The sequence below is a fragment of the Octodon degus genome, unplaced genomic scaffold (genome assembly GCF_000260255.1).
Source record: "Octodon degus isolate 3935 unplaced genomic scaffold, OctDeg1.0 scaffold00219, whole genome shotgun sequence".
NCBI lineage: Eukaryota > Metazoa > Chordata > Mammalia > Rodentia > Octodontidae > Octodon > Octodon degus.
The window spans coordinates 2,516,150-2,527,628 of NW_004524795.1; the positions used below are offsets into that span (position 1 = coordinate 2,516,150).

The 11,479-nt window shown below is 38.4% G+C and overlaps 1 protein-coding gene across 1 annotated transcript in view; it reads left to right on the top strand.

Annotated features, from left to right (window-relative positions):
• Shisa6 (shisa family member 6) overlaps window positions 1-11,479 on the top strand; it is a gene marked incomplete at its 5' end in the record, with an annotated part of 316,675 nt that overhangs the window by 280,476 nt on the left and 24,720 nt on the right. The window lies entirely within an intron of this gene.

An 11,479-nucleotide genomic window follows, 5' to 3' on the forward strand; every position in this document is an offset into this window, starting at 1 on the left:
AAATTCAAAGTCAAGACACTGGGACATAAAACTTGGGGAAGAAAACGAGGGAAGTGGTTCCCCAGGACACAGGAAGGATCTGAAAGTAGAACTGAGCCCACAGGCAAGGTGAAGAGGCAGACCTCAACATAGGAGAAAGAGGAAGTAGCACACTGCGCTTTCCATCCAACTCATCGCTCACAGAATGATACAGGAGGCTTGAAGCTACAGATACCATGAAAGGAGGTGACTTTGGGGGCCTCCAGGGAGACATGCACCAGTGGAACAGATCAGGGAGTGCAGAGAGCTACAACAGCTGGTAAATGACTTCAGACCAAGCATCTTCTACTCTGACCAGAGCCCATTTTAGGAAGGGGCCAGTTGAGCCCAGGACTCAGAGAAGCCACAGGTTGGCTTCATCCCAGGGTTCTCAGTGACTGGGTAAGGAGGAACTCTGGGAGTCACTAAGGGCCAGGGAGCAAGAGACACCCAGAGTACTGTGGCCTGAACCACTGAAGTCTCTACCTCACAACCAGAAGCCATGATCAGCATGAACCTCTGTAGAGCTGCAAGTGTCAGAAGTGGCACCCTGCCCTACTGCAGGCTTTCTAGGGTTATTTAGCATGCAGCCCACCACACTGAACTGGACACAACCAACAAACTGCAGACCACAAAGATAACCACAGGCTTGAAATCACAGAGAAATAGCTCTCTTTTTTCTGTTTTGCTTTTGCTGTTTTTTATTTTTGATGGATTCATTTTTGTATTTTTATTTTAAAAAGGAATAAAAATCAGAAACAAATAAGAACAAAGAAACAAAGCAACATAAAACAATATAAATGGTACAGAGTTTCAAAACAAGAATGGATAATTAACAACGGTAGTTATACTATACATTGTTTTAATCAAATTTGTTGCTAAGATTCCCAGATGTAGGCATGAAAAAATGATCAATACATTAAACCTTAACTCTTTTTTTCAGTAAACTTTAATTATTTTCCTTGCTTTCTTAAAAAATTGCTTCTTGTTTTTCCTTAAGTGTAAATGTTGTTTTTAGTTTTTGTTTCATTTAGTTTTTGTTTTCTTTCCTTCCCATCGTCTTCAACAGTTTCCCAAAGCTTGTATAATATTATGTTGTTCTTCAGCCTGGTTTCTGATCATTCTCTCATTTTATTCTGATATTTTTCCTAATTTTTCTTCTAAATTTTTTCTTCTGAAAATAAGACCCTCAGGTATAATATTCTGATTTGCTTTACATATTGTTGTATAACTATAAATGTGTACATACAATTAAAGGTGCCAAATTAAATGAAAAAAAAAAACAAAGTAGAGATTAGATTCCAAATGAACATAACAGTACCTTATTACAGTAAGGCACCAAGTCAGTGATAAGCTGGATCCATCAAAATGGTGGTTCCTGGTAGCTCCTCTGATAGAGGACTGGTTGAGGAAAGGGACTGTGTTGGAACACCGTCTCAGAATAAATTGCCACTCGTTGTAGCTAAGGGAGATGCTCATGCCACACTTCCTGCTATCAGCATCATGTCAAAGATCACACTGAAATTTCACTTCTTTGAGGTGGGGAGTTTCTTCCCACAGAGAGGAGTTTGGAAGTCATATTTCCATTTAGGAAGCTTGATGGGCCTACAGATCATGATGGTTTAATCATGGCTTTGTCAAAACTGTTGCCCCGTCCTGGTGATATAACCAGACACATCCGTTCTATGTCTGACCACTTTCCATCCAAGCAGCTTTTCCATAGACCTCAGTGATTGAGATCTTCCTCCTGAATAGTTGTATGAGGAGTGGGCAATTTACGATGCCCAGACCATTCTGTAGAGAAGATACAAGATGGAATTTCAAAGTTCACCTTACCCATGCTTGTTGGCCTGACCTGGATCACCACTCTTTCTTTGAAGTCAGCGACCCAGTATACAAGAAATGTAACCTTTGATCTCAGCCTTGTTTTCCTGCACAGTTCTCTGCTCAGCTACCATACTCCATCCTTTATGAGGCCCACCTGCTACCCAAGGTCACTCCTATGTGCCCTATAGGATCTTCTTCTCTTCTTGCCATTTGTTCAAATATTTCTTTCAACTATACACATGCACACACGCACACACACACACACACACACACACACAAAATCCCATTAATTAAATTTTCTGTTCTGTGTCTTAGGAAGGGCCGGCTAAATGCCCGTGTTTTAGACCATGCACACAGAGGAGGTATAGTCCTCAGACAAAAGGTCTACCTTTTCTACTCTCAGGTGCCACCGTTATCAGAGTGAGCAATGTGAGTGTTAGCGTCTGCTCAGTTCTGTTTTTATGCCTCATTTTCTTCTTTGTAGAAGAAGAATATATTTGCTACTGTGAGGACCAAAATATTTATGGAAGTGTGGGGGGCACATGGTGGCATTATCTGTTACTGTCATGAGTAGAATTAGTGCTGGGAAATACACGAGCTCTTCAATGATGAAGGGTAAAAACAAAAAAGTCAATAAAGAGCTGTGTTGAGCTTTAACATGTGGGACCAAGAAATACTCTCTCTCTCTCTCTCTCTCTCTCTCTCTCTCTCTCTCTCTCTCTCTCTCTCTCTCTCTCTCTCCAGTCTACACTAATGCATTTCACTACAATCTAGTGCATTTCACTCAGAAGTTATGATTGGGGATTTGACATTCTCAGGAAGCCTCTAATTTACCATATTTTCTCTTTTCTGTGTTTTATTTATTTTTTATTAGTATGTGTTTGCATCACACAATGAACACATTCCTTGTGAAGAGTTAGTATCTGTACTTATCACACCTTGGTTCTTTTTATTTCCACATCTCCTCACCACTGTCTGTGCTCCCTTTGCTTTATTTCTAGATTCTTTTTCCATCTGCCAAAGAATGATCTCTCGCTTGTTTGTTGTCTATTTTTTTATTCTGCTCTTTCAATTATTTATACATTGAGTTCTCACACCATGTATTTCTTTTCTATTTTTTTATTGGTACATGTTCGCAGTATATAAGGTTTACATTCCTTGTGTGCAGTTGGTAAACTTACTTCTTTACTCTAAGACAGTTATTCTTAACCCAGGTGACACATTAGGATCACATTGAAAGTATTTGTTTATTTAATACAGGTTGGTGAATTATAGTGAAATGTACATATGCTGAACAGAGTAATGTTACTCTTTTTAATCCAGTATAGGATGATTAAATGAATCTAACATGTTCATCACCTCAAATACTTGACATTTTTGTAATGAGAATATCTGAGATTTACTTTTTCGGTGCTATAGAAGTGCAGTCTTAAATTACAATCTATATTCATCAGGCTATGCAATAGATCTTTTTAAAACTAATCAAAGTTACTTCTTTTATTTAACTGAAACTTCATACCTCTTGATGATAACTTACGCCCCACCACCTCAGGTTACAGTATCCACCTTCTACTCTCTGCATCTATGAGTTCAATTGCTTCAGATGAAAACACTTGGCATTTGTCTTTCTGTCTTTGTTGTATTTTGCTTTCCTAGTCTAACACAATCCACATAGCTGCCACCATTACCTAGCAAATTTTTAAATTATAGATGCCTGAGGCCCACCAAACAGCAAGACCAATTAAATCACCAGCAGCATGTGGAGGAAGCAGCAAATCTCAGCATCTTCTAAAAGATTTGCATTCTTACTGGACTCACATAAACCCAAACACAGAAATGTTCTTTTAAGAGATTATGCCAGGCCTTCTTTCTCTCTAAACTTCTTCCCCTCCTTCTTCCCACCCCTAGTTAATACACTTGCCTCATACTTCACAGAGAAAATTGAAGCTTTTTGGAGGAATCTCCCTTATCTACTTATTGTCAAAGCTATTATAGTAGAGCACCCTGAGCCACATCCTTTCCTTTCTCTTCTGCAGAGCAAGTGTGTGTGTTCCCTACCCAAGCCCAACTTCCATGCATGTCATTGGAGAGCTTGTCCTCATTCTTTCTTCCTCCTTCAGTTGTCCCCTGTCCTGCTCACACTTTGTCTCTTTTTCTCCAGAATCACTGCCAGTAGCATGCAAAGGTTTCTCTTAGGTTGGAGAAAAACAACGAACACAAGCTCCCTCCCTTGACTGCACATCCCAATTCCCAGATCAAAAGGATTTGTGTACCATATTCAAAGAAGCAGCACTAACAAAAACCAGAGCATGCAAACAACCCAAGTATCCATTGATGAATGAATGAATGAATCAATGAATCAATCAATGAATCAATCAATCAATCAATCAAAAAATATGGTATTTTCATGTAATTGAATACACTTTCTCTTGGTATCCATGGAAGGGATAGATTCCAAGAGCAACCAATAAATGTTCAAGTCCCTTAAATAAAGTGGTATAGTATTTGCATATAACTCACAAGGCCCTCCCATATACTGCATTTAAATCATCACTAGATTACTTATAATTTTAATACAATGTAAGGGCTGTGCAAGTAGTTGCAACACTGTGTTGTTCAGAAAATAACAAAAAAACTGTACCTGTTTATTGTGGGTAATATTCTTTTCTGAATACTTTTCATCTGTGGTTAGTTCAATCTGCACATGTTGAATCATGAATACAAGCAGCCAAATATATTACTAGACATTAAAAAGAGACAAATTCTGACGCATGCCACAAAGTGAAGTAATGTTGAGGACATACTACATGCCCATCAACCAAAGAATGGATAAAATAGTTGTGGGGTTTTTTTATATATATAATGGAGTACTACTCAGCCTAAAGAGGAATAAACTTGGGACTTTATAGGTAAATGGATACAGCTTGAGACTATACTCATAAGTGAAATAAATCAGATCCACATATGTAAATGTCATATTGTCTCTCTAATGTGAGAAACTGAATGAGTAAATAAGACTCAAAATGTACAACAGATTTTGTGAATCATAAAGAAACTGTTCAAAAGAAAAGACAAAGTGGGATGGGTGAAAGGGGAAAGAAAGAAGGGGAAAAGAAAAAAATTGCACACAAGATGGTTGTGATAGTTATGTATCTAGTTTCTCTTAGTTCATTGAAAAGAAAGGTTTATACTAATATTGTTTGGACAAGATATCATACCTATATCTTGTATTCTGCATAACTACTACAAAGGTAACAATATGCAGTGTATTAATTATTGTCTTTCCTACTAACTTGTTTTGAAACTGTTTTATTATTTGTATTTTTTTCTTTAAAATAAAAAGTAAAAGAAGTCAGTCATAAAATAACACATGCTGCATAATTCCATTGATACTAGATTTATAGAATAAGCAAATTCATAGAAAATAGAAGAGGCAATAAAGAACCAGGGTGAAGGAGAATGAGAGCAAATACTGGAGACTGAATTAAGGTTTAGGACCCTGAACATTCTGGAGATGGACGGTGGCCTTGGTTGCTCCACATTGTGCATGGATTTAATTCCAATGACCCAAACACTTACAAAAGGCTAAAATTACCAACTTTATGTTCTATGTATTTTGCCATAATTAACAATAAAACAAAACAACAATAACTGTTGTCATATCCTACCCATATCCTATTTGTTCTGCAGCCCACAACCAATATGGGTTCTCCTTCCCCTACTCCATCAAACAGCACCAGCCAAGGTCACCTTGACATGAATATTAACAAAACCAGCCAATGCTTCCCTTCCTCCCTTGCTTGCTGTAGCTGAAGGCTTAGCTGTCTTCTTGATATGTTCTGTCCTCATTTCCATGACTCCATCTGCTCATGTTTTTAACTCCTCACTGGCCCTATCCCATTCCTTAGACCCACGGTTTGGATCTTAGGCTTATGTGTCCTGTGTTCTCTCTGATGCTTTTGCCCTCTCCTCTGTGTACACACTGTTTTTATCTAGAGGAACTCACCTGTTCTCATAGTTTCAGATACGATCTCCACACTCGTGTCTCTCAAAGCTACATCTGCAGCCCAGTCCTTTGCCATAAGCTCCATGGCCTACTTCACGTCATCACTTAGGCATTCTCCAAACATGTCACACTTACTGTGTTCACAGCAAACTCCTGACTACACTCCAGCCCCAAACGGTGCATGCAGCATGTTTCCTCACCTCAACAAAGGTTGAGCTGTTTGTATCTGCATAACATTCTTTGCTTCATTTCCTTATATTCTGCCTAAAATAGAGTTCCATGTGCCTGTGCACTTCCTTCAGGCTATATCTTAGGCATGCCTACTTTTCCACAAAGCCATACCTCTTTCATCTGAATCACCATCTTTCCTCAGATAGAATAGCACAGTAGCCTTCTTACCAGTCCAGGGTCCTGAATGATTTTTCTTCATCCTCACTCTAGTTTTTTCTGCTCTTTGCTCTCAGCCATGGTGTGTGAAAGCCATATTGGTCACTTCAGTACTGTCACCTTGTTTATGCTAAGCTTAGCTTAGTTTTTTTTTCTAACTAGGAACCTTTGCATACACAATACACACACAAACGCTCTCCACTGTTGCTTGCCTTGGCGCATGTCTATTTGCATGACCAGCCCCTTATCTTCCTTAATATCTCCATGTAAGTGTCCCTTCCTCAGAAAAATCTCTTTAATATGCATTACCTTTTGCCACCTATCCCTCACATCCAACTGTCAACAGTTTCGTCTTTAATACCCTGAGCAATTCTTCATGTGTCTGTCCAGTTACTATTACTCAACTCTTCTATTCACTTATGCAACTCATGAATACTTCCACCATGTCCGTTTGGTTCACCAGTGTCTTGTGCAAGATGCTCTAGTGTTCTCCTTGAACGTCAATCTTGTTCAACAGATTTGGACACAGTGTCACTGTGGGACAGGGTGCCTTAGATTTAAAGCATGAATTCAGGGTGAGATAGACTTTCCTGACCATGTTACAGAAATTTATGATCCTGATATGTTTATTAACTAGTAACAATTAATTTTTATTAAGACAATTGATCTAAAGCAACATTACATAGTAGGTTATAGTAATCTTTTGAAAAAAATGTTTTTTAAGGGGGCCGGTGATATAGCTCAGTGGCATAAGTGCCTGCCTGGCAAGCACAAGGTCCTGAGTTCAATCCCTGGTACCAAAAAAAGTGTTTTTAAGGATCATAATTAGTAAGTGTTGTATTTAAAGTAAGGTTTTATATAAAAATGGATATTTATTTTTTTACAAATACTCAAAAGTAATTTATTTTTGTCCTGTAAATGGTCAAAAAAAAAACACCTTGAACTAGAGACCTTCAATTAACTTATAGTGCATGTTAGACCTGCTGCGTACAAGCTTGTAGATTTTCTTGCAGTGGCGGCCTTTCAATTTGGCAGAAAGAAATTGGGCAGAAGAAACTAGCAAGACTATAGCTGTAGCTCTTTTCTGTATTTGAAAAGACAGAAAGAGAGTTAAGAGAGAAACTCTCCCTAGAGTATATATAATTTCTGCATTGTTTTAAAAGAAAGTCCAAACTCAAAATCATCCCAAACTCATTAGTCGATGGCTTATTTTATGTTATCTGCACAGTGTTTTCATCCCTCATTCAAATGATGTATTTCCACTAAGGATTTCTTCTTACTGACATGCATGAAATAGTACTTTGCATGCAGGCTTCTAGAAGCTTCTTAGCTTTGTTGAGTTCCCAGGGTTGCCTTGACATCATAGACAAGATCATCAAAATTGCTTTCTGCAGAGTTTTTGTTCCCCCAAAGGCAACTTGTACACTTTGCTTAAACAGAATTTTTCTAAAGAACTCTTTTTTAACCAGTGCTCAAACACACTCTCTCAGCAGATGTTTCTATTTGTTTCATCTGCGTGCTGAAGCTGAGCATCTGAGTCTGTGGAGCATTTTCTAGGGAGCAACAGCAGAGCCTGTCAGCTCACAAGCCAGGACTCCCTGCACAGGCAGGGCTGAACTGGAGAGGACTCCTTAAAAGAATCAGAATAGAAAGAACCACCCTGCTGGTTGTCACGGGATCCACTACTGTAGTAGGAGGTTGTAGCTTTACTGTCTGCATTTCTAGCAACTTATTCCTCCATCCTCAGTGGGAGGATTAGAGTCTGCAAGAGAATCTGACAAAATACTCAAAAAGACGGTCACATCAAAATGCTGAAATACCTCTGCAGAAGTGGGCAGGTGCTTCTCTTATGCCCCAGGAAGGTAGACATGTCTGAGAAAAGAGAAACACACATTTGCCCGTAACTAGAGTAAGACACCAAACTTGTGACTTGGAATGTTAGGGGATTTGGCTACCTATGAGTGAGCCTTATTTTAACTAATTACAATAATCCAAGATTGTGTGTGTGTGTGTGTGTGTGTGTGTGTGTGTGTATACACACACCTGCACCTATACTGATATTTAATTAAAATGTCCTTATGTTTACCTTCTTTACTATCTATATACTTATTTACTGGATGGAGTAGTAAAGAGCCACACTCTTGAACGTCTTCAGTATAATATGCAAATATTTTTAACCTTGAATCATAAATTGAGGTCACACTTCTGCCTTTCGTTAATAAGGCCCTAAAAGAACTAAGAAAAGGACAAATCATTCCTCTTCAGCTGTGAAATGACAATGCTACAACTCATTAGATGATAACTTGTGTAAAGCAGAACAGAAAACAGGCATTTTAGAAAGACTAGATGATGCTTTTCTTCTGTAGATTAGTATAGTCCAGGATTATAAAAGAAAGTGTCCCAGAGGAGACAAGTTAGATTCAGGAATAACAAATGAATAATGAATTTTAAGAAACAAGATGTTTCTCTGACTAGTGTGCTTATAGATGACTTCCGTTTTATTTTCTTCTCTAATTTCTAATGCTTTACATCATTAATTACTTACAAGACATGAAAATAATTAAAACAATCTCCAGTTTAAAAGTACAGAAGTTAGAGGGGTTTTTTTTCCATGTATTTGGTACAGGGTCTCACAACACAGCTTGGACTTGTAGTGATCCTTCTGATTTTAGCCACCCTAGCTCTGGGAGCACAGGTGTGAGCCACCACACCCAGCCTCAGTGGTCAGTTTAACATGCCACTGGGCAGGGCTGGCATGGCATGAGGTGCGGGGGACCAAACCAGATCCCTGTGCTTGCCTACGCAGGGATTTAGTCTGCTGAGCTATCTTTCAGGCCCTCGTGTGACCTACATTTTAGCAAAATGACTCCTGGGATAATGGATATGGACCTCAAGTCCAAATCATTTAAAATAAGTATCTTTCACCTTATTTGAGAAAGGAATTAAAGGAAAATTACAAAGATAAAAGATGTCAAAGGAGGATAAAAAAAAAAAAAACCAAGGGGACAAAATGATATATTCTTATGTCATGACATACAACAAAATAAATTCCATGTATACCAGAGAATAAAATACCTAAAACGATGTCATAAAAATTAAGAGATCAGTATGTGTACTACCTGGGAATGATCTGTTTGAGCCCCTCCTAGCATTAGACCCTGAGTGGTGCACAAGAATTGCTCCATATTTGCATTGTGAGGTGGTATCTTAGTAGTGGGGTCTTTGTTCAGTTTGTGTGAGGCCCGGGTTCCATCTTTAAAATAGAACTTCAGGGGCCAGGGAGATGGCTCAGTACAACAAGCACTTGCCTGGCAAGCACAAGGGCCTGAGTTCAATCCTTGGTTCTGAAAAAAAAAAATCTCACTTTGGGGCCAGGGAGATGGCTCAGTGGAATAAGTGCTTCCCTGGCAAGCACAAGGGACAGAGTTCAATCCCCGGTTCCACCAAATAAATAAATAAATAAATAATTAAAATAGAACTTCAAAGGAAAACAATAGCTTAATGAATTATCAGTTACCAGAGGGGCAACTCACTGAGAACCCCCCTGTCTCTCAGGAGCTATAACTATTTTTCAATAAGCCTTTTCTGCTCTCAGAAAAATTACCAAAAGGACCAAGCACAGAGGAAAAAGCTCATAAAGTTGGCTATTTTTTTAATCTAAGAGTTATGAGCCAAAAATATTACATGAAAATAAAAATGACTTAAGTATTGGTAGAGATGCTGTTTGTGACAGGTGGGGAAATTGATACCATTTTTATATAGAACTCTTAAAATTATAAAAGATAAAAATAAAGATAATCACACACGGGGGGAAACTGGTCAAAAGAAACTATCAAGCATACATTCAAATGTACATCAAATGTTTTCCCTGTCAAACATAGCATATATGAAAAATGATCACTCTCACCAGTAATCAATGGCATGTAAAGGGAATTAGATATTTGCATGTATATTTGATATGACAAAGACCCTATAAACAGCCCATCACCAAAAAGAAAAACATCCAGATCTATGCAGTAAGAAAATCTAGTTATTCACTGCATTCTCATTGAGAATCAGGCAGGAGAAATATCAATTGACACAATTCCGACAAGACATTAAACTGAAATCTTTAAAATTACATTTCTTATAATGTAGAAATTCTGATTATAGAAATGTTCTCCAGGGAAAAACAATTAAAGTCTGCTTGTAAGGAGGCACAAGCATTATTTATGTCCTCCTGAAATGGAGACAGCTTAAATATGTAACATTAGGGGATTGAGATTTTGTTAACTAACCACAACAAAAATTAGAATGCATTTACGTAGCTGAATGGTAAGCTACTGTTTGCAGCCATAGAAGTGTCCATTACTGACTTGGAAAAATATTCACAGTATTTTGCTATTGAAAAAACAATCTCGAAATAGTTCATTCATCATTACCCTCTTTTTAAGGACAAAATATAAACACACACACACGCCCTTTTGCTTGTTTGCTCAGTTTTATTTTGTATTTTTTGACAATTACATGTGCTAAATATAAAGCTTTTCAAGATGAAAACCTGCAGCCACTGGAGTTGCTCTCAGAGTGGAGATCAGAGAAACTCCGCTGCTCCCAGAAGCCCAACAAATGAGCACACAAGTGGAAACGCTGCCTGCAGATTTTCGCCTACCTTTCCACACTTGAAGGAAAGTCTCAGAACACCATGCTGTAGAGTTCTAGCGGCACCACTGACATGTCTGTTGTCAAGGTCAGTCATTTATTTAAGATATTCTTTGCAGAGGGCTTTCTGTGCTCTTAAGGAAAGGAGAAGCAAGCAGTGCGAATTTTTCACCAACAAAGCAAGGATGTTTCATAGCCCAACTCAGTAATGAGGCTTGATGTTTCACAATCTAATAAGCTAAAGTGAAATCCTACAGCAAGTGGTAAAATTATTAATTGTTCTTTATCCCCCACTGGCAATATAAGCTCATGTTGGGTACTTTATTGCAATATTCATATGAACACGATTTCCAGGGGACCAATAATGTCTTTCCAGTTGTCTTCAAAACTGATTGGAATAGAATGCGCCCAAGACAAGATCGACTGTGTAGTGCTGCTGAACACAAACAGCTCGGGCATGGTTAGTGTAAGAAGCTGGCTTTGTAGGTAAACTGTCTGGGTTCTCCACCTTGTGCCATTTGGTGGCCACTATTGTGCCACCTTGTGCATGTAACCATTCCAGGCCTCAGGATTCTCCTGCATAAACAAGGATATTATTAG